Raw genomic sequence first — 27,974 nt, forward strand, 5'->3', positions numbered from 1 at the left:
CTCGGGTGTAGCCGATATGTCAGCATTGTTGCATTATTACACCTTTTTCAAAACGAGTTTTTTTCCATGTCAGTCGCCCAGTTGCAGCCTGCTACGTCCCGCACTATATTTCGCCTTCATCGCTCACTTCACATCGCATGTATCGATGCGCGTATAGTCTTACATTACATCGAGATGGATTTAAGTACTGCCTGAACACCGATTTGACCAAAACAGGCATATATCACTGTTCACACTTAAATACCTTTTGGCAGCTTGCAGGGTAATAATTATGCAATGTGTTTCCCTGGGGCCTCCCTTCGAGTGGGAGTTTAGACAGTTGAACGACCACTGCAAGTGAAATCCACACCCCACCATCCCTCCCTGAGCGCTGTAAATCTCATATGGCTCAACACTGTGCACGGACTATTACTATTATTATTCAAAGGGTGCGGTTTGTTTGGAATTTTGCTCCGGGCATGGAATAACAAAGGGGCCGTTGTTGGAGACACTTTTGTGAGAGGGGGTCTATCCCTCTCGCCGAGAAAAACTAGGTGTTTGTGTCGGGGGAGCAGTTCGGAATACCAACAATACAAGCGCGACTGTGTTGCCTACCAACTGTTTATGGCAATACCAGTGTGGCTGTTTACAGCAAACTCGAAAAAAATCATGCCATGATGCCCCACACAAACTGGGCATATCACGCTCATGGCAATAAATACACAGCGTACTGTTTTTTTTTTGCCCGCGTGTTCTGTTCCCACATTAATTTCGGCCGCGGAAAGGTTGGGTACATAACCACCTGATAACCAGACGGGTTTCTAATGAGACCCAGCCATGCGGAATGGCTCATTGGTTAGGAAGGTGGCTAGCAGGAAATGCATTTGTTCAGAATGTATTCGCTTTCTGAAGTCTGTTTTTAAACATTACGAATGAGTGAATTTAATCCCCAGATCTACCTTGAAAGAGCGAGTTCAAGCTCAATGCAAACAACCCCATGAGATTTGGCTTGACGTTAAGAACGCCCAATCTCGTAACTTATGTTCTCGGAGTTACGATAAATCTTGTCATAAACCCAACTTACGACATTGCCACGATGTAACATGTTCTCTCCTCTGGCCCTCGGTATTTGCTAAATGTGTGTATGATTATACTCCTAAAAGCAGAACGAGCAGACCTTTAATTCTAGAATTTGTAGACCTTTACCAGTAAGACGTAGAAAGTGCGTCGGAAACATGCATATCCTGTTCATGTGCAAAGGATGAATGCATTCTTGTGTTGAGGAACTAGGAATGAGGAATCCATCTCAATTTCTGAAACCAAACATTCATGCGTGGCCTTGTGCATCCTTCCTGCGACACACCACGACGCCACGCTCGGCGCTGTCCCCACGACATGGAACCTGCGATCACTGCCGCCACCTGCTGGCCAGCGGAGGTCTGTGCAGCAAAACCCATTCTTGTTTTCTCCTCCGATGTCCCCCGCACCTTCACCAAAACCCAATAACCTCCATGGGCCTGGCTAGGCCATGATCCATGGACTTGCTCCTCCCTACATTCATGACCTCCTTCAGCCATCAAGATCATTAAGATCCTCAGATTGTGCATTGCTCACCGTCCCAGGGTCGAGGCTTCACACTCGGGGGTGAGGGTGCCTTTGCAATTGCGGCACCTAAACTCTGGAACTCCTTGACCCTTTGAGGTCACGACTTCCAAGACACTACAAATATTCACATGTCGACTGAAACATGTCCCTTTAAAATGGCTTTCTCTCTTTAGTTGTTTTCCAACGTCTTTCTCACTTCTTCATTTTTCGGTTGATGTTAACTATTTTGCCTTTTTATGAATAGCGCCCTGAAAACGACTGATCAAGGGCGCTTTATAAGTTTAAATTATTGACAAACTGCCTCTCGGTGTCCATGTGTCAGTGTTCAGTCACTAGCACTGCTACACCGCTCAGCACACCTGATGCTTTCTTTCCTTCCCTTTTTAGGAATCGGTTGTGTGTTTCTCACCGTTTTGCCAATTCCACTTCAGCGGAATTTACCACTTCCTGTTATTTTGGAAACATCAGACAAGATAACGTCGAGGGTTAGTATGACCCCAAGCCCTAAACAAATATATTAACGCGTTTAGTTGCGTAACTTGTGTTCCACTGTGACATCAACGTGCTTGACAGGTGTCGTGGATTGGGGGGAACATTCAGGTAAAACAAACATTTAGTATTTATGCATTTTGTCATCAGCAGAAATCTTCAGCACTTGTTTACATCGCAGTATGTTAACAACGGCGCGCATAAAGGAATGCGAATAGACATTTAACACACACCACAACCACAACCACCACTTGCCGTGCATTGCCCTCATTCACAAAACGGCACGCAATGTCGTAACGCAGTGCACGACTGAGCGGAAAACACGAGAGCGTGAGCGCCACATTTGTTTACCGGCTCAGAGTGTGTGTGACAGTGACAGGGGGGACTAAGAGGGCCGATGGCAGGAGGCTCGTTCCTGAATGCGCTGGTGGCTACAAACACAGACCCTGCTGCCGCGTCTCGACAGCAGGTCTCGCCTCGGCTCACAATGGAGACCTGCAGCGGTTTTGGCAACGCGCCCCAGTTTCAACGAGCGCTGCTCCGATTCGCGTCAACGTTCACACTTTAAATGGGTGGAAGAGACTCAGCAGCAGCAGCAGCAAGAGGAGGAGGAGGGGGTGGGAGACTTCTGACCCTAAAACTCCAACTCGTGCATAGACCGTTGAGCTTTCATTGCCGTACTCGCTTTGCATTATGAATATAAAAAAACGTTGTTTTTGTTAGCACGATCCACAGCTGATGGGAACGCATTGGAATGCGTCCGCATGAGTGGGAGGGAGTGCCATGGGAAATGACAAGCGCACGCACGATCCTGCTCACGTCTGTCAGAGATGGGGCGCAGCGTCGCCCCCATCATGGACATTGCCGCTAAAGGCACACTGCCCAATCCTCCTCCACAGACTCGCTTTATATGAATTCAGAATTTTTATTTCATCCTGGATAAATCCGATGAGCTATGAAGCGCTTTTTTTCACAGACGTCCAGTTGGGCGGGGTCAGAAGTTACATGTATATATTAAATATAATTTGACGGGTACTTTTCAAACAATAGTGCAGAGCCAGGGTATAGAGGCGTTAGGGAATCGGTGAACAGATATGAAGAGAACGGGGGGCGGGGGTGTGGGGGCTGCGGACAATGGGGGTGTGGGGGGTAGGACAACGAAGAGGGAGGGGAGGGATCGCTCACGTACAGCGACCCCTGCGACAGAGCCCCCCCCAGGAGTTCCAAAATGTATGTCCCACACGAGGTTTATCCAGTGGTCAAACGTGGGAAGTTCCTTTTCCATTGCTTTGAAAAATTCCCAACCCCCCCCACCGCCCCCTCGCCAGCTTTAAAGAACTCTGATGCTTTCTGTAAACGACGAGAAACTTCGCCCTACAGCAGCGCCTGCATTGCAAGGCCCGTGGGCCCCTGGTGGCCCCTGGTGGCCCCTGGTGGCCCCTGGTGGCCCCTGGTGGCCCCTGGTGGCCTTTAGCGCGGCCACTGTTCCACCCCATCGGCGTGCTGCTGTCAAACCCCAATAGTTGCAGATGCGTGGCGGCCCTCACACCGATGATGTCTTACCGGCGAAATTGCCCCCCTCCCCCCCTCTGAAAATTCGAGATCTCCTTTTTGCGTTATTATTCCTCCCCGCGCTTGTGTTCACAAACCAGTGACGGCTACGCTCGTGCTTCCACGTGTTCCTGACATCTCCACTCATGCCTTTGGCATACCTTTGAGCTATGTTACCATGCACCATACAAGCGAATCTCAGTGCCGGATTATTCTAATAGCAAAAGTAGCTACATATGCTACTATTAAGGGCCCCGCGCTAAATGCTTTCAAGCTATCAACTTCGGTCCAGTGATTCTGCACTTGCTATATTACTATAGTCCTATACTGCCTTCAACTTTTATGAGCGACTGGGTGTTTAAGGTTAGCGATTTGTCTTATTATCTGGCTGAATAGTAAATGAAAAAATACAATTACTTTACTATGCAAGTGAAAAATGTGTCTTTTAATATTTATGTGTTTTTATTTATGTATTTAGGGCCCCTTTATAACATATGCTACAGGCCCGCACTAGCTTCATCCGGTACTGCCGAATCTAACAACCTCTTCTCGATGCGGTGGACACGTTTTTCATCAGATCTCAGAAGCGAAGCGAGACAGTGCTTGTGGAGGTGACCAGCATGCCATCCTAGGCTGTCATCGGTGGCTGTGGGACTGTGTTGCTTGGAGGGATGCCCACCATGCATGCCAGGTTGTTAAAAGGCGGTTGTCGAACTGTACCGCGTGATTTTCAGCAAGGGGAGATGCAGCGAAATGTTAGCTACCTCGCTTGGTATTCAGTGGCGAGATGTTAACTACCTCGCCTGGTACACAGGAGGTCGTAGATTCGATCCCGACCCTGACGCTTGCTGTATATTTGGAGTTTGCGTGCCTCTCTCCCTGTGGTCGCGTTTTTTTTCTGTGGGTCCTCCGGTTTTTCCCTCCACATGTAGAATAAACATCACGCGTTGAAGAGTATTTGGCTGCGAAAAGTGTTCACGTGATTAAAGCACTTCATTGAGCTTTCGTTTGTGGCCAGGTCGCTTCTGAAAAAGCTGTAGCTCAGTGGGCTTTGCCTGGAATAATAAACATCGTTATTATAAACATCTATTGTTGTGCTGTGCATGCACATCAGCGCTTTGCCGCCTTCGCCAACCTGCACTGGTCATCATGGTGATGGGGCATAAGGCGGAACAATCCCCACGAGCCATACGACGTGGGGGGAGGCCCTCTCATGCACGATGGATTGACAACAAGGGCCGCACGTGTCCCATGCACACATTGCTGTACATTCTTGATAGGTGTAAAAAGATATCCACAGCGTCTCTTGTTCACACGGTTCTTTGTTGAACCGTGTATAGGTACAGACTATTAAATACGTGCAACATATAATGTCCAAAGTTCATGCCGTGATCGACGGCAGCAGATACCTCCCCAAAGAGTCACACGGCGTGCACCTCAGCACCGTTACGTGAGTCACCAAATTCCAGCTCTGCATCGAATGGCACGTTATCTCAAGCCATCAACAACTCGCTGAAAGAACTCCACGTCCAGTGATGAATGGATGCATCACCACGGAGTGGCGCGGCCAAGTGAGGCTGCTCGTTTCAGTCCCAGTGTGTTTTATTTTCTGCTTTTCCTGGACTGTTCCGACAAATTGTCTCGCGGTGCCACCACCCCTCCTAAACACGTGTTTCCTTTCCTTCCTTCCTCCATCCTTCCGGCGCTGCGGTCAGGAAACCACAGGGAACCCCTGCACGTGCACACAAATACAAAGGTCCCCCGTATAGGCTGTCGAGGCAAGTGCTGTTAGCGAGCACCTATGAAGGCCTGCGCGGCATACGAAGGGGGTGGGTGGCCTGCACCACGCCCGGCCGGCTTTGTCTCCCCAATGGCGCTGTTTAACACATCGCACCAGGTACTTCATTGAGGTTGAGTCGCACTCGCGGAGGCCCAGGACCCGTTTCAGATGATCGTCACTGGTGTTGGCCATGAGCGGGAATCGAACAGGGGGGGTCGCCAGCTTCGTAGCGCAGCGCGCTAACCGCTGCACTTACCGCACACACACACACGCGTGTGTAGGGCACACACGCACTCGTGTAGGGCACACACGCACACACGTCCATATGAGTGGGGCCGCACACCCACGCATGCAGTCCTGTGGCATTGCTCACCCACTCTCCCCAACCGGCCCACGCACCGCTGGCACATTCCATTCAGCTTCATCAACAGACTCTCACACACAGGTTATGCCATCCACCCGTTTGCCACTTTTGAGAAACGCGCATTGCGTGCCGGTACGCTCCAAACGGGTGCGTTGCCACGACATTGACCAGGGATAGGAGGTGGAAGGGGGGGGGCATTGGTGCCAGTGAGAATTGCTATGTGGGTGATACAAACCTAACCCCGCTCCCGTTAACAATTAAAACCCCCCACGCTAACTCGACCACGTGTATTGTGACCTCATCAACCCACGTGGTTGCTGCCTTCCCAGCCATGAACTTGACGTTCACAAACCGACGCGAAGATGAGTTCCCAGATTATGACACATTTCTCATCATCGCTAATCACTCATCGAATATTAACAACCGACACAACATACTCTTAGGTTTTTCGGTAAAGTCGCGTAGGTGAAAAATAAATTATGAATAATATAATTGAAAAAATTATAGAAATAAAATAATATATATAATATTTTATTTATATTCTTTTTTCAATTATATTATTTACTATTTTTTACCTACGTGACTTTACCGAAAAACTTAAGAGTATGAATCATTGCAGTCACGAACGCTTCAAATCTAGAACCGACACAACGTCTGGCCGTTTCTTTGTTTTCAAGAGAGAATAATGGGGGATGCTGCATGCTGTCGTGTCGACACGTTGTATGTATATGCAGTGCACATTTACCTTGCATAAGATACGGACCGTGAACATTCCTGCTGAGAGAGAACATGGAAACAAAGCTGGCACTGGACATTGATTGCACTGAGAAACAAGAAAGAGAAACGCGCACGATTTCAACAAACACAATACAAATCGTCGAAGTATTATTGACTGATCAACTGAATGGGTGCACGTGGGCAAGGGCACATCGTGAGACTCGATGATGGGCAGTGGTCAAGGCATGGGCGGATTTTGTGGGGGAGGGGGGAATCACCCTCCCAAACTTGACACCTTTATTAATTTATTTTCCAGTAGTTTACAATTAAGAATAAATTCATTACATGCACTCGCAATTCCTCATGTGAGGGACAAAGCGAACCTCTGCCCCCCCCCACCAAATATAGAAGTCAAACTCCGCCTCTGGGTTCGAGGCTAACAGTGAAGCAGCAGCCGAAGGAGGGGGGATTGGCCTGAGAGGACACGCACACTGTTGAGACGAAGCGATAGAATCGGCTCCTGTGGGGTGGTGTCCGATGGAAGCGATAGAATCGGCTCCTGTGGGGTGGTGTCCGATGGAAGCGATAGAATCGGCTCCTGTGGGGTGGTGTCCGATGGAAGCGATAGAATCGGCTCCTGTGGGATGGTGTCCGATGGAAGCGATACAATCGGCTCCTGTGGGGTGGTGTCCGATGGAAGCGTTGCAACTCCAACGCCGCGAGAAATCACGACGGCTTTTGGGAGGAGCCTTTCATCCACCAGCGGAGTGACCATGGCTGCTGCTGCTGCTGATGATGATGTGTGTTCTACTTACTGGGAACATCGTTAGGAAAGAACCAGAGGTTCATTTAGCAGAACAGTAAAGTATCCTTGGTAGTGCGATACAAAGATCCCCCGTATAGCCTTAACAGAGCGTAGGGGCAAGTGCCGTCAGCGAGCACCTATGAAGGCCGGCACGGCACACTAGGGGGTGGCTAGCACCACGCACGACCGCCTTTGTCTCCCCAGTAGCGATGTTTACACACCGCACCAGCTACTCATTTGAGGCTGAGTATACCTAGGGGAATTCCGGGACCGGTTCAGATAATCGTCACCGGTGTTGGCCGTGAGCGGGCAATCGAACCCGGGTCGCTAGGTTCGCGCTAACCGCTACACCACCGCTCCCCACACTACGTACACACACCAGTGCCGGATCAAGCTAGTGCGGGGCCTGTAGCATATGTTATAAAGGTGTCCCTAAATAAAAAAAAAACTTTAATATTAGTAGAGTAATTGTATTTTTTCATTTGCTATACAGCCAGATAATACTACAAATCGCTAACCTTATACACCCAGTCGTTCATAAAAGTTGAAGGCGGTATAGTACTATAGTAATAGAGCAAGTGCAGAATCACTGAACCGGAATTGATAGCTTGAAAGCATTTAACGCGGGGCCCTTAATAGTGCGGGGCCCGTAGCACGTGCAGCTACTTGTGCTACTGGGATAATACGGCACTGACACACAAACGCAGTCCTAGTCCCCAGCGTGGTGGGTGACCCTCTCCTTCACGTGCATTTAAAGGCACAACAACCGCGGCGCTGTACTTCAGGCGCAGGGTAACACTGTTTACGCGATCTTGAGACTGCACTGACTCGCCATTTTATTATGACAAACAGCGCAGTCCTTACGTAATATTGCAACAACAACAAAGCGAACTGTACGCATGGTGGCAGGATGGAGGAGGGGTTGGGGGAGGAGATGTAGAGAAAGAAAATACGTAAATAAAACCAGGGGATGCATAAGAGGCCAACGATTTTAAAACTGGAGAAGATTTCAAAGCTCTGATAGAACAAAATGTCACTTGCCCCTACAGTCTGTTAAGGCTATACGGGGGATCTTTGTTTTTTTTTGGTGATTTATTTTTGCTCACTTCTTGCCAGGTCCCCCTCGCAAAAGAGCTGTTTAACCTCAAGGCTTTTCTCTTAAATCTGCTTAAATAAAGGTGAAATTAAACAAAAGTATCGCCCATGGCGAGAGACGCCGTCTCTGTGTGAGAGGGGGTACCGAAGCTCACTTGAAAGGGGCCCGCCCGGGCTACGTGGAGTTTCACTGCTCGCTCACACGCGGGCACACTCGGGGAGTCGCGCTCCGTCAAGAATTCGTTCAGCAAATATTTGCTTTTGAGGTGGACAGGCAAAGGGGTCACTTAAGCACAGTCCTTAAGTAGGCTTGTAACGCAAGTTCCTTTGATTTGCCGTAACATTCACTGGAATAATTAGTAGGTATATAAACCAAGATCCATCACCCCCGCGTCCTTCCTACCTGGTTGTATTAAATGTAATATGACGGTCGCTTGTGCTGCGATCGAAACGTCGCGATCTATTACATTTCTACCCACGTGACTTTACCGAAAGAACCGAAGAGTATGAATTCCTGCAGTCACGAAAGCTTCAAATCAAAATTCATATGAATTGTTCTATTTCGTTGTGCTGATGTTGTTGTTGTTCAGCAAACTGATGTGTTGATATTGGTGTTGGATGTTGGTGGGTGAGCCACTGGTCAGGCAGCAGCTGCAGGAGGTCAAGCGAATGCTGCCGGCGACTTGATGGAGGAGCGGACAGCGGCGACGTGAACTCTGTGGCGACGCACGGTGTGGGAATGGTGGCAGCGGTTTGCACTGTCGGCTCGTCTTCATTGCCCATCGGTGCGGGCAACGGCCGTCGATAGTGGAGGGTACGGGGGTCCCTTCGACGCCTCCAAACTAAACCGGTGGTATTACGGCTGACACCGTGACGTCGAAACGCGCCTCCCCCCGCCCTCGCTCCCCCCAAAGCACGGGGCCCGGGGCTGTTGCTGACCCCGATTCGCCGTGACCCCTAGGGACGGCTCTGGGTGCAGGTCAGTGGTTCTTCACCTTTCTAGACCCAAGCACCACACTCAGTCCTCACATATCATTTCACGTGCGCCACAATGAAGTACGAAAAAAAAAACACTGATCGTATCCGCAACAGTTGCACGGACCAGTACCCACGGCCTCGCAAAGGATCGGTGGTCAATGGACCGCAGGTGGATGTAGGAGATAGCCACATAATTTATTTCTACCGTAAAACTGTATGCCAATTAAACTCCCTGCCCATTATTACAAATACATTCTACCAGTATAGAGGTTTCAATTTGATCTGAACAATTTCACAGTGCTCATTTTAACCTGCGGGCCTCACTGTTTTTTGCTCTACAAGGTTATCTCTATCAGATGCTAGTGTAATAAAAGACTTGACCACGATCTCTGGCTCAGTGTCCTTTATTCGGTCCGTACTGCGTTCCCACACGGCTGTCTCTCTTATTCTCTCTGTGCTGGTTCCGATGTCACTCCAGTCCACATCAGCAGCCCCGCTGCTGTTCTTGTCGCTCTTGCAGCCCCACAGCAGCTCCGCTGCTGTACTCTCACACAGCTCCCTTGGCTGTTCCTGCTGCAGCTCTGACAGCCTCGTGCTGTCTCGCCTTCTCGTCGCTCCTGCGACTCTTGGCAGCCACCCCGCTGCCCCTCACACACAGCCTTACTGCCTATCTCTATCTGCAGCTTTACACCTCCCAGTAGCTCCCTACTGTTCCCAGGGTTGGCTCCCGCTTCTGACGGTGCCCCCTCGGCTCGTACGCCCGCGTGGCCCCACACCTTTCCATTCACACCCCGACTGCCTTCTCCTTCCGGTTTACCCGCTTAAGGACCCCCTACCTTTCACCCACGTCACCTGGCTCCGCCTCCTCGTGACGTCACATCCGGAAGGTCGCTTTCGCCCGCATTACACCACCCTCCCCCATAGAAAAAACCCAGCCGACCTCGGCTGAACAACACCAAAGCGTAATGCGGTGAACCGACCTTCCCCCTTAAAGGACACTAAGCATGCAATATAACAACAAGAACAACACACAAGTAACATCGACGAACGTACGAAAGCATGCGATAAATACGACGGCAAGAACAAGAACAATAACAACATACAATCAACGAAACGTAAGCGATTTGGAACGAGTGCGGGTCGCCGGCCCGTCCCGGACGGTCGGCGGCCCACTTGTAGAACGGGGACGCGATGGAACACGAGAAATGACAGGGGGTAATTCCCCTGCTGCGATTGGAAGTCCACCGACATCTCGTGTCCCTGACGAATCAGTCTTGGTCGTATTCCGCGAATGCGCCTGCAGCGGGGTCGGAAGGGTCGCCGGGCTTGAAGGTCCCGCAGCCCTGGCAGGCGCCCTCCGAACAGGCCCACTCCTCCCCCGCGGTGTCACGGTCGGCCTGTCTGGAACAGGTACGACAGGCGCTCTAGCAAGATCAATGGACGCAGGCGGGGAAGAGTCAGAGTCAGCAGCAACAGACCCCGGCAAGGCAACATTGGGAGATGACGCATCACGTAGGGGAGCAACATATGGTTTCAACCGCGACGTATGAACAAACCAACGGCGAGAACCAAACTGAACGCGCGCCGACTGTGGATTGGGAACCTCAATGAGGCGCACAGGACCATGCCAAGGTTTGTGCAATTTAGGAGAGGTCCCCGGCCGCACCTGCGGGCAATGGAGCCAGGCCAGGTCTCCCACCTTCCAGGGGCACTCCATCTCAGACCGCCGAGCATACCGCTTGTTCCGGGCCTGGGCTTTGGCCGTAGCCACGCGGGCGTTTTCCCGCGCCTCCGTAACCCGGCGAACCGTGTCCTGAATGTATTCAGGGAGTGGTTTACGAGGTCCCTTCACCCCAGTACCCAATTGCACATCCACCGGAGGCACGTTTTCCCGACCATACATAAGGTAAAACGGCGAATACCCTGTAGCCGCATGGGGCGTCATCCTGTACGCCGAAAGCACTCCGGGGATGTGCAGATCCCAATCCGATTGCTGTTCACTCACAGTATGGCAAAGCATGGCAGACAATGTCCTGTTCAGCCGCTCAACCATACCATCCGTCTGCGGATGGTATGGAGATGTCCGTATCTTCTTAGTCCCAAGGCCTGCGCACACTTCAGCCAATAATTTAGAAGAGAAATTTCGGCCCTGGTCCGTGAGGAGTCTCTCCGGCGCCCCCTTGTCCATAATGTACCCAAACAAAAAGGCGTCGGTGATGGCCGCGGCCGACTGATCGGGCAACGGCCAGGCCATCGGCCAACGGGAGAGATACTCAACCCCTACCAGCAAATATTTATTTCCCCTCGCCGATGGTGGGAAGGGTCCCAATATGTCCAGTGCCACCAATTCATTGACTCGAGACACCTGAATCGACTGGAGAGGCGGCACGTAAGGATGTTTAGGCGGCTTACGCCGGGCGCATTCAGGGCACGCGCGCACGTGCCCTACGACATCTGTCGCCATGCCGTGCCAAAAATAATGACGTTGTAACGTCAACAAGGTCTTCTGCACCCCTAAATGCAATAGTGTGTCACAATGGAGAGTTCTAATCAACTCAAATCGCAAGGACGTTGGTACCACCACACGCCAGATTTCCTGGAACCTTTCTTGCCACATAAGCAGACCATCTCGGAGAGCGGTTCGCGGCCCCACAGCCGAACTCGGACTCCCATTGTCCCTCATAGACCGCTTCCGCATGGACAACAACGACTCGTCCATCATCTGTTCCCGAATCCAGACAGACCGCGGCAGATTCAAAACCCCATCAGTCGGTCCCGGTTCCATCGGAGTATCCGACTTCCCGATGGCCAACGTAAGCGGCTGAGGGGGGTTCAGAATCGGCGAACACCTATGCGTCCCCGACGCACATTTACAAGGGGCGCGCCCTGGTAATCTGGAAAGTGCGTCAGCGTTCGCATGGCGCACTCCCTTCCGATGTTGAATTTGGAAGAAAAATTCCTGCAGCGTGTCCAACCAACGTGCCCACTGTCCCGATGGCTGGTCCATTTTAAGTGCATATTGCAAGGCCGCATGATCCGTACGCACAATAAAAGAACGACCGTAAAGGTACGGTCGAAATTGCCGTAGGAAAAAAACAACCGCCAAAAGTTCTCTACGAGTGACACAGTAGCGTGTTTCCGCAGGCGACAAGACTCGGCTACCATACGCCACGACGCGCTCTACGCCCCCTTTAGACTGTGATAATACCGCCCCAATACCTGTGTCACTCGCGTCCGTATCAAGAATGAAAGGGCGATCAAAATCGGGATAATCCAATGTCAGGGCCGTAGCCAATAGATCACGCAGACTTCGAAAGGCCGCCTCTTCCGGCTCTCCCCAAACAAATTTCCGTCCTTTACCCGTAAGGAGATGCAAGGGCCTCGCAATCGTCGCAAACCCCGGCACAAATCTTCGGTAATACGAGGCAAATCCCAAAAACCGCCGAACATCCCCCACAGAGGCCGGAGTCGGCCAATCCCGGACACACGCCGTCTTTTCCGGATCCGTGGACACCCCCTCTGCACTCACAATGTGCCCCAAATAACGGACGGACCGTTGCAGTAGGTGGCATTTCTTTGGTTTGAATTTCAAATTGGCAGAGCGCATCCTCGTGAACACTGTCTCCAGCCGCGTTAAATGTTCCTCAAATGTGCGGCTGAACACAATAATATCATCCAAATATATAAGACACGTCTCCCACTGCAACCCCGTCAAAACGAGCTCCATCAATCTTTGAAATGTAGCAGGGGCCGCATTCAATCCCATCGGGAGGCAGTTGAATTGAAATAACCCCTGCGGCGTACGGAATGCGGTTTTCTCCCGTGAGGACTCGTCAAGGGGAAGCTGCCAAAATCCCGAAGAGAGGTCCAGTGTGGAAAAGAACTTAGCCCCCGACAATGCGTCAAAGGAGTCGTCCATACGCGGCAGGGGGTACGCATCTGCCACCGATATCTTATTCAATTTCCGGAAATCGACACAAAATCGCAAGTTGCCATCCTTTTTCTTAACCAAGACCACAGGAGCGCCCCATGGGCTGTTAGATGGCGATATAATGTCCGCAGCCAACATGTCTTCCACCGCCCCCCGAACGTGTTCTCCTTCCAGGGGCACTCCACCTCAGACCGCCGAGCATACCGCTCGTTCCGGGCCTGGGCTTTGGCCGTAGCCACGCGGGCGTTTTCCCGCGCCTCCGTAACCCGGCGAACCGTGTCCTGAATGTATTCAGGGAGTGGTTTACGAGGTCCCTTCACCCCAGTACCCAATTGCACATCCACCGGAGGCACGTTTTCCCGACCATACATAAGGTAAAACGGCGAATACCCTGTAGCCGCATGGGGCGTCATCCTGTACGCCGAAAGCACTCCGGGGATGTGCAGATCCCAATCCGATTGCTGTTCACTCACAGTATGGCAAAGCATGGCAGACAATGTCCTGTTCAGCCGCTCAACCATACCATCCGTCTGCGGATGGTATGGAGATGTCCGTATCTTCTTAGTCCCAAGGCCTGCGCACACTTCAGCCAATAATTTAGAAGAGAAATTTCGGCCCTGGTCCGTGAGGAGTCTCTCCGGCGCCCCCTTGTCCATAATGTACCCAAACAAAAAGGCGTCGGTGATGGCCGCGGCCGACTGATCGGGCAACGGCCAGGCCATCGGCCAACGGGAGAGATACTCAACCCCTACCAGCAAATATTTATTTCCCCTCGCCGATGGTGGGAAGGGTCCCAATATGTCCAGTGCCACCAATTCATTGACTCGAGACACCTGAATCGACTGGAGAGGCGGCACGTAAGGATGTTTAGGCGGCTTACGCCGGGCGCATTCAGGGCACGCGCGCACGTGCCCTACGACATCTGTCGCCATGCCGTGCCAAAAATAATGACGTTGTAACGTCAACAAGGTCTTCTGCACCCCTAAATGCAATAGTGTGTCACAATGGAGAGTTCTAATCAACTCAAATCGCAAGGACGTTGGTACCACCACACGCCAGATTTCCTGGAACCTTTCTTGCCACATAAGCAGACCATCTCGGAGAGCGGTTCGCGGCCCCACAGCCGAACTCGGACTCCCATTGTCCCTCATAGACCGCTTCCGCATGGACAACAACGACTCGTCCATCATCTGTTCCCGAATCCAGACAGACCGCGGCAGATTCAAAACCCCATCAGTCGGTCCCGGTTCCATCGGAGTATCCGACTTCCCGATGGCCAACGTAAGCGGCTGAGGGGGGTTCAGAATCGGCGAACACCTATGCGTCCCCGACGCACATTTACAAGGGGCGCGCCCTGGTAATCTGGAAAGTGCGTCAGCGTTCGCATGGCGCACTCCCTTCCGATGTTGAATTTGGAAGAAAAATTCCTGCAGCGTGTCCAACCAACGTGCCCACTGTCCCGATGGCTGGTCCATTTTAAGTGCATATTGCAAGGCCGCATGATCCGTACGCACAATAAAAGAACGACCGTAAAGGTACGGTCGAAATTGCCGTAGGAAAAAAACAACCGCCAAAAGTTCTCTACGAGTGACACAGTAGCGTGTTTCCGCAGGCGACAAGACTCGGCTACCATACGCCACGACGCGCTCTACGCCCCCTTTAGACTGTGATAATACCGCCCCAATACCTGTGTCACTCGCGTCCGTATCAAGAATGAAAGGGCGATCAAAATCGGGATAATCCAATGTCAGGGCCGTAGCCAATAGATCACGCAGACTTCGAAAGGCCGCCTCTTCCGGCTCTCCCCAAACAAATTTCCGTCCTTTACCCGTAAGGAGATGCAAGGGCCTCGCAATCGTCGCAAACCCCGGCACAAATCTTCGGTAATACGAGGCAAATCCCAAAAACCGCCGAACATCCCCCACAGAGGCCGGAGTCGGCCAATCCCGGACACACGCCGTCTTTTCCGGATCCGTGGACACCCCCTCTGCACTCACAATGTGCCCCAAATAACGGACGGACCGTTGCAGTAGGTGGCATTTCTTTGGTTTGAATTTCAAATTGGCAGAGCGCATCCTCGTGAACACTGTCTCCAGCCGCGTTAAATGTTCCTCAAATGTGCGGCTGAACACAATAATATCATCCAAATATATAAGACACGTCTCCCACTGCAACCCCGTCAAAACGAGCTCCATCAATCTTTGAAATGTAGCAGGGGCCGCATTCAATCCCATCGGGAGGCAGTTGAATTGAAATAACCCCTGCGGCGTACGGAATGCGGTTTTCTCCCGTGAGGACTCGTCAAGGGGAAGCTGCCAAAATCCCGAAGAGAGGTCCAGTGTGGAAAAGAACTTAGCCCCCGACAATGCGTCAAAGGAGTCGTCCATACGCGGCAGGGGGTACGCATCTGCCACCGATATCTTATTCAATTTCCGGAAATCGACACAAAATCGCAAGTTGCCATCCTTTTTCTTAACCAAGACCACAGGAGCGCCCCATGGGCTGTTAGATGGCGATATAATGTCCGCAGCCAACATGTCTTCCACCGCCCCCCGAACGTGTTCTCGCTCCGCTGGACTCATCCGATGCGAATTTAACCGAATAGGGGCAGCGTCGCCCGTCTCAATGTGATGGGAAAGCAACGATGTGCGTCCCAAATCCAAATCGTCGGAGCTGAACACATCCGAATACGTCAGCAACAATTTACGCAGCGCATCACGTTGCCCCACGGACAGGGAAGAATTTTCGTCACATAAGGTAGCGATCCAACGATTATCCGAACCCCTTGGCTCGGAAACACCAGCGACCACTCCCCGGCGATGCGGACAATCGTGCGTCGCAAACGCCGTAGTGGCATGTGCCACAACCGTACCGGCCGGAACACGGATGTTTTCCACCCCCGCATTAAGCACCTGTAAAACCGGTAATTGATCCGGCCGGACGATGGTCTGTGCCCCAACTAACGCCAATCCCGTTGTTATCGTGGCGGATGGTGACAACAAGACCCCTAATGCTCCTAGCCGATTGGGCAGGGGCTTCCGATACCGCAAGGGTATAAGCATCTGTGAACCAGGTGGGATGTCCACAGATGCGACGGACAGCGCCTGCACCTGTACGGCCGAAGCAGGTCGCCCCCAGGGCGACGGCAGAAACGAGATTCGACGGCCCCCCGGCAATTCAATACAATTCTCATTGATTTTAATCAAAATGGGCATCTTAGCCAAAAAATCCGTGCCTAGTAAGCAAGGAACCGCCAAAGATCTCGATATTAACACAACGCCCGAAGCCGACACATCCCCTATAGATATCTTAGCATCCACCTGGCCCACGATACCCATACTACCCCCGTTCGCAGCGACGCAAGACCCATAAACCGGACGCACAGCCCCCGGCGGAATGCCCAACAGATGGAAAATGACATCCGATATAATAGTCGCAGACGCTCCCGAGTCGACCAAAATGCGCACGTCCACACCTTGTATGGACCCCGGTACAGTGGACGAACCCGTAGCGGCCGCGACAACTCTCCGTGCCAATTTGCGCCACTGCGTAACTGAATTACAAGGCCCCGTCGATGGCCTTTCTTTAACAACAACAATAGGATCGCGCAACAAAGGTGGTGGGTGAGGTGTAAAGCCTTGCCGAGTGTCTGGTGCGTGCCGACATGCCTGTTTCGGAGGTTCCTTGGTCGGCCTGTCCGGTGTTGTGGGCTCCTGCTGCGGCGGACCCGGGAAGCGGGCCCAGCAATCTTTGGCGTAATGGCCCCTACGGCCGCAGCGGAAGCAATCGGCCTCGTTGCGCCGAAGCGCAGGTCTTGCATCCCGGCGGCCCCGTCCCGATGGCGTAGCTCGCGGCCCCGGCCTTCCGCGTCCCGACCATGGAGAGGAGGCAGCCGTCAGCTCCTGTGGACCCCGCTCATCCGGCACATAGATCGCCCTTGTGGGGTCCCACCCCATCGCGCCTCCTTCCTTGACGGGCCCACCCGTCCATGCCGCCACTTGCTTCCAGCGACGGAGATTAAACTGCGCATCCAGACACTTTGCTGCCGCCCGGGACGTGAGCTTCTCATGCCCACACACAGGCATGGGGATCCCCAGATCCCGAGACAGCTCCAGCATTTTTCCCAATATGAGAGGCTCGAGCAGATCCTGTGGCGTGTCAGGATATGCTGCCATGGCCAGCTCCAACACCGCACCCCTGAACGCCACGGGCGATTCTTCGGGTGCTCGTTGTCGTTGAGCGAATCGCCGATGCGCGTCGTCAGGTGGCTCATAGGCGTCGGCCATTTCCTCAAAAACTCCACATAAAGTCTTCTTCTTATCGGCCGTTATGGAACGGAAAAATCGAACAGATTCGTCGTCCAGTAGAGTCGGCAACACTTCCAAGGCCTCCGCATCGGTCCATCTTGCTGAACGAACCGCCGCCAAAAATCGGCAGGCGAAAGCGCTCCAATCGCCCCCGATAGAGAATTCCTTAACTGTAGTAAGGTGGCGACTCCGACTCCTCTTTACGCCGTCTTCCAATGATGGTTGTTCTGGAGGCAAATTCAAAATGGCGTCGGCCCGCGGCGTGGCCAAGATGGCGGTTTGGCGCCGCGGAGCGCGCAAGATGGCGTCTTCTTGCCGCGTGGCCAATGGCGGCGGCAGGGCAGGCAACGTGGCGGCCCGTGGAGCACCTTCTCGTTCCATCGTCGTCCTTGGCGTAACGAGGTGACATAGATGCGCCAGGACGTCCTTGAGTGTCTCCAGTTGTTCTGCCACCTGTTGCCATCTTTGGTCAGCGTCCGATGTTGTTGACGGACCCGCCATCGCGCCGACATCTTCCACGCCCGTCCCCGTGCTCGCCTCAGCAGGGCTCTCCTCCACCACCCCAGCAGAATCCGTGGTCGGAGGGAATTCGTCGTCGTCGGACGAAGAAGCCGATGCTGGCGCCGGGGGAATTTTCTTCCTTACTTGCTTAGACATGCCGTTTCACTTCTGACCCCAGTGTAATAAAAGACTTGACCACGATCTCTGGCTCAGTGTCCTTTATTCGGTCCGTACTGCGTTCCCACACGGCTGTCTCTCTTATTCTCTCTGTGCTGGTTCCGATGTCACTCCAGTCCACATCAGCAGCCCCGCTGCTGTTCTTGTCGCTCTTGCAGCCCCACAGCAGCTCCGCTGCTGTACTCTCACACAGCTCCCTTGGCTGTTCCTGCTGCAGCTCTGACAGCCTCGTGCTGTCTCGCCTTCTCGTCGCTCCTGCGACTCTTGGCAGCCACCCCGCTGCCCCTCACACACAGCCTTACTGCCTATCTCTATCTGCAGCTTTACACCTCCCAGTAGCTCTCTACTGTTCCCAGGGTTGGCTCCCGCTTCTGACGGTGCCCCCTCGGCTCGTACGCCCGCGTGGCCCCACACCTTTCCATTCACACCCCGACTGCCTTCTCCTTCCGGTTTACCTGGCTCCGCCTCCTCGTGACGTCACATCCGGAAGGTCGCTTTCGCCCGCATTACACTAGGAACACAGACCGGGGGTTCAACTATTCCTACCAACACGCTGCTGCGCCAAACACGTACCTCTGGAAAAGGCGACACAATATTTACGTTCAGCCTGGATGGCTTTGGCACACGATCCAAGGGTCAGAATAATAACAAACAATTGAGCATTTTGTGCCAATCGTTGTTGCGATGTCGCTACCGCGTGATGTTCGCCGAGCCGTTGGCTCGCCCCCCCCAGCACCACTGCCGCTGATCTGTTTCTATTGCCCCCCCCCCCACCGAACCGCAGAGGTTCCCCGTCTCGACCACGCGCGACTCCGAGGTGACGGCCGCTCTCGTTGCGACCTCGGTGCATCGGCCCCGAGCCCCGAGACCCTGGCTCCGCCTTGGGTGTGCGGGCTGAGATATATTTTTGTACCTCTCTGCTTGCACTCCCCATGTCCGTTCCGCTCTATTTTTCTCTGCGTACACACCGGAGGGGGTTGGGGGGGGGGCGTCAGTGCACCGCGCTCATGAACCCGATCACCTCGGTTTGATTCAGGTCCACGGCTAACATGAGTGTCGAGTGACAACTGATGTCGGTCTTGTGCCTCCTCCCCGACGCCTCCTCATCCCCATTCATGAATGCGAGCAGCGAGGCGATGCTCAAACGAGACCCCCACGATCGGCACGGCGTGCGTAAGCCATCATCCAGCAGTGGATTGCCATTGAGAAGTCAAGTTGCCCTGCGGCCAGACAGACGGGACATTTCACGATCTTAATTCTGTTGTGATTGCAAACACGCTCGCCTTCAGCTGTGCCTTCTGCCTGTACCCACTGTATATCTCAGCTATCGGGAGTGCTTTTATTACCATTGACGAGAATGCACTGACTTTAACCCGTGACACGCCACTGCATAACAGCGGACGCATTTGCCTTTGCACTTAATAAAGTGATAATAAAAAATACCATCCGTGTGGTGTTGTTGAGAAAATACTTCAGCAGGCTGCTCGGCATGGGTCAGTGATGCGGCGGGGGTTGGGGTGGGTGCCAAGATCGGTCCGTACATCAATCATCACTGACGTTCTGAGTGGCATGTAACCATGTTGCAGGTAACTGGCTTCATAGCGCAGTGCAAAAACCACTGCGCCACGCCTCCACCTCTCACTCACTCTCTCTCCCCTTCCCAAACATTAAAACATATTTTTTGTTTTATTTAAATACCCAAACATAGTTACATTTCAGTGCACGTGACTGGGGGGAGGGGGGGGGGTCTTACGCTTTGGGGATGGGATCTCAATGACAGAAGATGTAAATAAAAGTAGATATTGTTATTGGCTGTGGACCAAACTTGATTCGAAGCTTTCGTGACTGCAGGAATTATTCTTTGGTTCTTTCGGCAAAGTCACGAAGAAAGAAACTAAATTAAATAATAATAGAAGACGACGTTGCGATTGCAACACAAGCAGCCATCATCGGGTACAAATGAATCAGAAATCAAACATAGTAAACTTGGAAATATAATGCAATGCAACACAAGCCGACTCTCTGTGTTGTATTGCATTATATTTCCAAGTTTATGATGTTTGATTTCTCATTCATTTGTACTTGATGATGGTTGCTTGCGTTAGCTGTGTACCCTTGTGTACGTTTGCAGTGTGCTACAGTGGAACAAACAGCGCTCTTTGCGGAGATTGAATTAGTTACGTGGAGCAGGGCAAGCTTCGAGAAGCCTCTTGGCAGACATTAATCACCTGGCATGTCGGGCAGCTGTCGGCACGCTTAAGAGCGTGACGTCACCTGTGCAGGTGATGTCCAGACACGCCGAACGGTGGTAGTCTAAGCACTCTGGACACACGCAGGCGCTTACAACGCCAGGGTACATACAACGTATCAATTGTTAGAATTACGTTCATAGGCATAAATGTATATATGTATGTTGAACGTCTTTCGCACCGTACGTAGCCAAGCGTGCTAATCGGAGGTGCGGGGAAAGGACAACAAACGAAACGCAAAAAGCAGTTCTAAAGAAATTAGTTTTCAATCTAGATTGAAAAGTGCATGGCTCCAGTGGCTTCCTCATATCGTAAGGAAGAGCGTTCCAGACGGCCACAGAAGCGCATCTGACAGCGCTGCGAGGATGACCGGGGTTCACGTGGTGATGGATCCGTGATCCTTGACGATATCAGCAAGGTGTTGTGGTTTATTTGTGATAAAAAAAACACTTTGCGTGTAATGAGTACGATCTTATAAACGTACGTGTTACAGGGTGCTTGTATAATCATTATTATTACATCGTGTGCAGAGTAATTTACAGACTTGTGTTAATCACCTGCTGGATGAAGGCCTCTCTGTGCCACGTCGGGCACGGGGGGTTATTCGAGCGGACCTCACACAGAACTTGTCATTCTGGGTTGATGAGGCGGGGGATCAGGACCGGTTTAACTTTCACTCGCTTCTGATGTTAGCCGTGACTTTGCTCGCTCGGTGCTAACCACTGCTCAGCAGCTCCACCCCGAAATACGGCACAAAAAAAACCAACCCACCCGTTTTTAATTGCGCAGTCGTATATGACTAAACTATGATGCATCCAGACGTTGGTGAGAGGTACGCACCTGCTTATGTAAGACCAGGGGAATGTGAGAGATGGCGGCAGCTTGATAAGCCCTTTATCCAGCAATGAATTGGCTACGGCTGATGATGATGATGAACGCTTGGCTATGCACCGGAGGTGCGAGGGAAGGACAACAAACGAAACACACCAAGACATGAAGGTGGCAGACGCAATAGCGATTACTCCACACGTAACATATGGAGCTGCTTCTGTTGGAATATTGCCACAAGTTGCAATTTAATTACGGGTTTTTCAACAAATCAATTAGCTGGCACCGCTTGCAAGACAGGTCCGACCGCAGAGAGCGTGTCTCGGCGTGCGATCGCTGTTTGTGGCGCACCCTGTGTGTGTGTGGGCACAGCCGACGGTGACATGTGTAGGCCCACCCTGTGTGCGTGTGTGGGGGCACAGCCGACGGTGACATGTGTAGGCCCACCCTGTGTGTGTGTGTGTGCACAGCCGATCGACGATCCCCTCAACCGGCGCTCACCCACGTGAGCGGGGTTGAATTGTGGTGGTGGTGGTGATGACGACGAATCGCGGCTGCTGTTGCTGACCCACGTGCGTTTCGCATCGGTAAGCGATGAACGATCGTCGACGTGGCTAAAGCGATTTATTTTTTTGCTGGAAAAAAAAAATATATCGATATTAGCGTCGTGGCCAGCCAGCTTCTCGTGGCCTTCGAATCGCGGGGTAAGCGACTGGCAGCGCAGCGGTGTAAGCTAAACGCTGAGCTCTTGCCTACATTTATTACATTACTTGGGGGTCACAATCGGAGGATTTTGCTTTCGGGGTAAAAGTGGTGAAAAGGCACCACCCTGCAACTTCGTGCCCATGCCGCGGCTGCTGGAAGGGCCTCGGATGAGATCTGAGAGCCTCACTGTTCGGGTTTTTGGCCTACGCCTCCACACCGGCTAGAGACGCCACCACGCGTGACCTGACCACAGGGCTTGTCGCGCCTTCGGGGAACCCAATACGTTATTCGCGCGATTTGCGCTGTGAAATTCGCTCTGTGTGCAATAATGGAAGTGCGTAGCTGACCTTTGTGGGACCATTCCGACTCATCGCCGGCTCATTTTGAACAACGCACTTTGTAATTCGCGTTGCTAAATCGCGTACGAACGAGTCACGCGTGTCGATATAATTATTCGTCAAAGACTGCACGTACACTTAAAGGGAAGCAAACACGCAAAGAAAAATAATCGTAAACGTAATTGTTTCCCACTAAATATATAAATAAGCTCGGCCGAAACATATTGTGCAGCGCTATTCCATTGTCCCAAACTTTTTTTTTCATGGACGAGCTTGTGAAACGCCGGCTCACGCCGTCAGCTTAAGGTCTCTGGAGATGAGACGCTGGCTGTATTAGCGGTTTGGTCAGCCCCCATTGTTCGGCTGCCAAGCAATACACCCGCAGAGCGAGGAGTTTTCTAAAAATCGGCAAAACCAGGTGCGCGCCCGACAATCAATGTCACGGCCACCCCAGCTCTGAACCCAGCAAGGTCTCCTGGCTGATAGAATGCGCGCGGATGAAAAAAAATCCACGGTCGCTATAAAGTCTAGAAACTATAAAACTAGAAACTATTTTTTTTACCAGGTAAGGCACCACTGAGCTTATATAACTTTTTTTCAGACGCCACCTGGCCATCACAAATGATAACTCGACGAAGTGGCGCAGCTGTGCACGGCACCAGCGCCACGCATCGAGCGCTGGCAGATATTTCTGCGCGTCCGTTTGCGAGATCATTGTGGAGAAATGAAAGAGGACACGGCGGTCGTGCCTTTGGTGGTTTGAGTCGGTAAGCAACAGAGTGTGCAGACGTATAGCCCAGAGAGAGGTAAGAGGGGGGGGGGTGCAGTAAATGACAGACGCGTCGAACCGGACGGACGAGATGTCTGTGCTGTTGTATCTGCTAAATCTTGCAGGGCTCCCATTGGTTTCGGCAGCAGCAGCAGCGGAGCTCAGCGCTGCAATGGAGCCATGGTCACGATGGTCCGCATGGCGCCCCCGTCACCTCCACGGCTGCAACTCAATGGAGCACGTGGTCAGAGCACTCGGCTTCACTGATGATCCCCCCACCACACCACCAAACCTGTGGCGAAAATTCCACGTTCCTGTGACGCGGATCAGAGACTCCATACAGCAACCCCGGTTGAGTAAAGCTGTGAGAATAATTGGCAAATAATTTGAGTTGAATGTGACTTTGGAAACGACACCTGGTGGATGTACAATGAGGGAACCATTGCTTTTGATCATGTGTTTCTACCCCCACCGTCAGGGTTTTTACCTGTGATGATATGTTTTACGAAATGCAGCATCTCTTGTGTGAGCACTATACTCTGATGTTAATGTATTGCTTTAACACATTTATAATCCTTTAGAAAGCTCCTGCGCAGTGGGGTCACACAAACTCTAAACAATACGTCACCATTTGGCGATGCCTATCCAGATTGCAAGCCGTCCCAGGAGAATCGTTGCATGTGCATTTATTATTAATATCATTGTTGTTATTGTTGTGCTTGCTTAATTTGGAGCTTTCGTGACTGCAGGAATTACTCTTTGGTTCTTTCGGTAAAGTCACGTAGCATTTAATTCATTATTTTCTCTTTATACGTGACGTTACCGAAAAAAACAAAGAGTAATTGTTGTGCTTGTTTAACCAGGAAAGCCTCACTGAGTCCGAAGATTATATTTCAGGGGGGTCTTGTCAGATTTTTGCAATCCGGGTGATGTAAGCTATGGGCAATCCCAAATTGAGTAATTGGCATTATCAGTTAGTTGCATTATAGGGTTTGTTTTAGCTTTGGGAGGAAACTGGATGCAGTAGGGGGTGAGAGAACATACAAACACTACGTATCGAACCCAGGCCGCGAGTAGCACCACTGCGCTACCCTGCCGCGCAACATTTACCAATGTTTGATGCGTCACTAACGCAGGTCTGGAATCTTCCAGCGTGGTGGCCGGGGACGATGTTATTCGTACACAGTTTCATGGGCCCTATCTGATTTCCCACGCGTGCTTTGTTCGTCTTCTTGCCGCGAACTGTATGAGAACAGCGCCAGTGGCGTTAACATCTTAAATATTGTGCCGCCCCCCTTCAGATGTCAACGCGAATGCTGGTACAATAAACCCAGTGCCATCCGTCCGTCAGCTGCAGAAACATTCGTGTAGGGGCAGGACCCCACGTGTTTTGCTCACTGGGCTTAGATAAGCAATCTGGCAGAGGTGTGTCTGAGAGCGAGCGAGCGAGAAAGTGTGGCCCAGCATTCTCTGGGTGGCTTATCCAGTTGTTTTCCACTTCAGGTGCCTTCACTGCAGGCTTAAAACGCACGCCCGCTGCAATACGCTGCGGGATAACATCGCGGATTTGCTATTAGTGGGTTTACATATTGACAAAATAACTATTTAAGCGATGGTACATCCCCGGCATTCCCTCCGCACACACACACACACACTCGTTCTTCTCTCTCGTACCATAGCCGCTGCTTATCAGTGAGGGCATCAGTATTTCTATAGGGTGGGTCGTCTGGGACATTGTTAAGTGGTGACCGGTGACCCCCCTGAACTATAAGGAATGCTGCTAATGTCTCTGTAGTAAACGCCATGCCTTGTCAGCGCTCTTTACTGCGCAGCAGACAATTAGGGCTTTGCATCTTGGCTCGCCTTTGTGTGAGCTTTAACATTCGTGTTTGTTTTGATGAAATCTACAAAACATGGTGTTTGTATATACTATATATAGGTTGCATTTGCTATATATATACACACATCTCGCCGCCGCGGTGGCGACTTGTTAACTACCTCGGCTGGCTTAAAGGAGGTCGTGCCTTCAATCCCGACCCTGACGTCTGTTGTATGTTCTGTCCATACAGCAGCCCCGGTCGCGTGGATTTTATAAACATGCGTTTAAAGTATTTGGCTGCAAACCCTTTCCACGTGATAAGCCACTTTGTTGAGCCATCATTTGAGGCCAAGTCACTTCTGAAAAAGAAGCTGAGTGGGCCTTACCTGGTAATGTAAACATAGTCGTAGCAGGACTGCGAAACACAATTTCGATTCGAAAATAAAATGTACAAAATACACGTGTTGATCCTTCTGGGAAAACATTACACATTTTACGAATGCTAAATGACTGTTATTACATTTTGGGCCATAGCTTTTCTGAGCAGGTGATGTCATGGGAAGGCAAGGGAGTGCCTCGTCTGTAGAAGGGGATTAGACTCTATTCAAAAGTTCAGCGCAGTAATTGAAATGCCATCGTTCAAAATATATAATGTGGCGGTTCGGTGAATGGCAGCTACGCATTGCGTTACAAGAGCACCAGCACACTTACACTGCACACACACACCACGTGGTGCCGCACATTAGAGCTCTGCTGGATGACTGCCACCCTGTGCCACGTTGCTTATGAAGTTGTTTGACCCATACTTCACCACGCAAGTAAATACGAGTTGGTCAAGGGGTGGGGCGGGTGTGGAACCAGGAACTGTTGAGATGTCACTCACCACTGATGTTAGCAGCTGGCCGGGAATCGAACTCTGGTGGGCCAGGTTCGAAGTGCAGCGTGCTAACCACTGCGCCACTCAGCTCCACACTACACACATCCTCCAGCATCTTCAATATGACAAAATCGTGCATCATCACAATCCACGGGCAGATAGCTTGTAGGTGTCCACTGGATATCTCGTCATTTGTTTACACTTTCCTCTGCCTTCTGCCAGTGTTGCTCAAGTAGTGCCACAACATTCTGCCACCAATCTCTGTTTGTCATCAAGCCATTCGATGTGCGAGATCTTCATCTCTTTCTGGTTCCTTCTATTTTTCCCGAACAACACACTTTTAATTGTCCTGTTGTTGTCCGTCCTCCATATGCGTCCAAATAGTGGCAGTATAAAACATAGCACTGCGTTACTCACAGTCATATACCCTGGAGCAATGGCATCGTCGTTACTGCACTGTGCTATGAACCCATAAACCTGGGTAAGATTTCTGGCAACGACTAACTTCAGTCATGAATGACACGTGCTACTGGTCCTGGGGCCTCCTCCTACCCCATGGTCCACTGACCGGTGTGGTGAAGTATGTTCAAAGAAACCCAATGACCGATACAGCGTGGGGAGGGCTCCATACAATGGGCTGAATATTCTTATTATATAAACGCATATACCCTTCAGCTAATATTAGATGAGCAATTAATCATGGTATGACAAAATAATATAATACTATATCTCACGCATGAGGCCAGAAATACATCAAACACACTACTTATAGAGGATTAAATTATCTCACCGTCATATATATAATGCCTCTATGAAAACCAAAGTTGGGCAGCTCCAGTTTGTAATCTAAACATGCGCGTTGCTCATAAGCTGCTCAACGAAGGTGCATCCGGAATGAATGGTGCAATATATTTTAAACATGCGCATGTGCGGTGGGAGAATCGTTTTCATTAATTTGCATTGCACTGCAGCCTGGATTCTATTGTGTCCTTGTTGTCTTGTTAGGCTGGCGATGATGTATTGCGTGTCGTATGTCCGTGAACGATGTCTGTGCCCGTGTGTGCGTGCGTGCGTGAGCGGTAGTGTAGCGGCTAGCGCGCTGCGCGATGAACCTGGCGACCCGGGTTCGATTCCCGCTCATGGCCAACACCAGCGACGATGATCTGAACCGGTCCTGGGCCTCCCCTCGGTCGACTCAGCCTCAACTGAGTACCTGGTGCGGTGTGTGGGAGACGAAAGCGGTCGGGCGTGGTGCTGGCCACCTCCTCGTGTACCGTTCCGGCCTTCATAGGTACTCGCTAACAGCACTTGCCCCGACGGTCTGTTAAGGCTATACGGGGGATCTTTATCTTTGTGAGAGCTAAACGCGACCGTGTCTACCCATGCCCACGACGCCTTTTGTCGAACAACTCAATAATCGTTCGTATTTGTCGCTGGTGGCGCCGTGGTTAGCGCACCGCGCAATCACCGCGGCGCTCCCGAGTTCCATTTTTTTTCTCTTTCCGCCGCACGTTATCTCCAGTGACGAGTAATGTTTCACCACAGCCCTTTGGACGGGCGAACCCCCCCCTTGCTCCCCTTGTCTACTCTGCAGCCGAGCCTTGCTCCCTGTCGCGGGGGGTCGCAGCGAGCGAGCGGAGATCGTGGACGCGCGACCCAACACGGCGGCGCGTCAGATCGCGGGCGCCCTGAAATCACCGCAAACATCTCCGCGGCTCCCACCGCGCTGTCGAGCATCGCCCCCCCCCCCCCACGTTTGCCGAACAGCGGCATCACCATCGGGGATCTGACGGGGCCTCGTCAAACGCTGAACTGACGATTCACCACGAACTCGGTCCCCCCCCCCCGCGTCACCCTTTCTGGTCAGTGATTCAAAACTCCGGCCACAGCGTTGCGCCTTGTGGAGAGATGGCGAACGGAACGGAGGGAAGCACGAGTAACCGACAAAGACCGCATCTGTGACCCAACAGACACCCCCCCCCTTCCCTGGTGTCTCCTTCTCTTGGCTCCCCCCTATTAAACTCTGGACCACGGTAAAATCTGCGACTGCGCAGGCGGAACGAACGGTGGAGCATGCGGTCACTCGGGGCCGTGGCACCAAAAACCAGCG

The sequence above is a fragment of the Lampetra fluviatilis genome, chromosome 10 (genome assembly GCF_964198595.1).
Source record: "Lampetra fluviatilis chromosome 10, kcLamFluv1.1, whole genome shotgun sequence".
Taxonomy (NCBI): Eukaryota; Metazoa; Chordata; class Hyperoartia; order Petromyzontiformes; family Petromyzontidae; genus Lampetra; species Lampetra fluviatilis.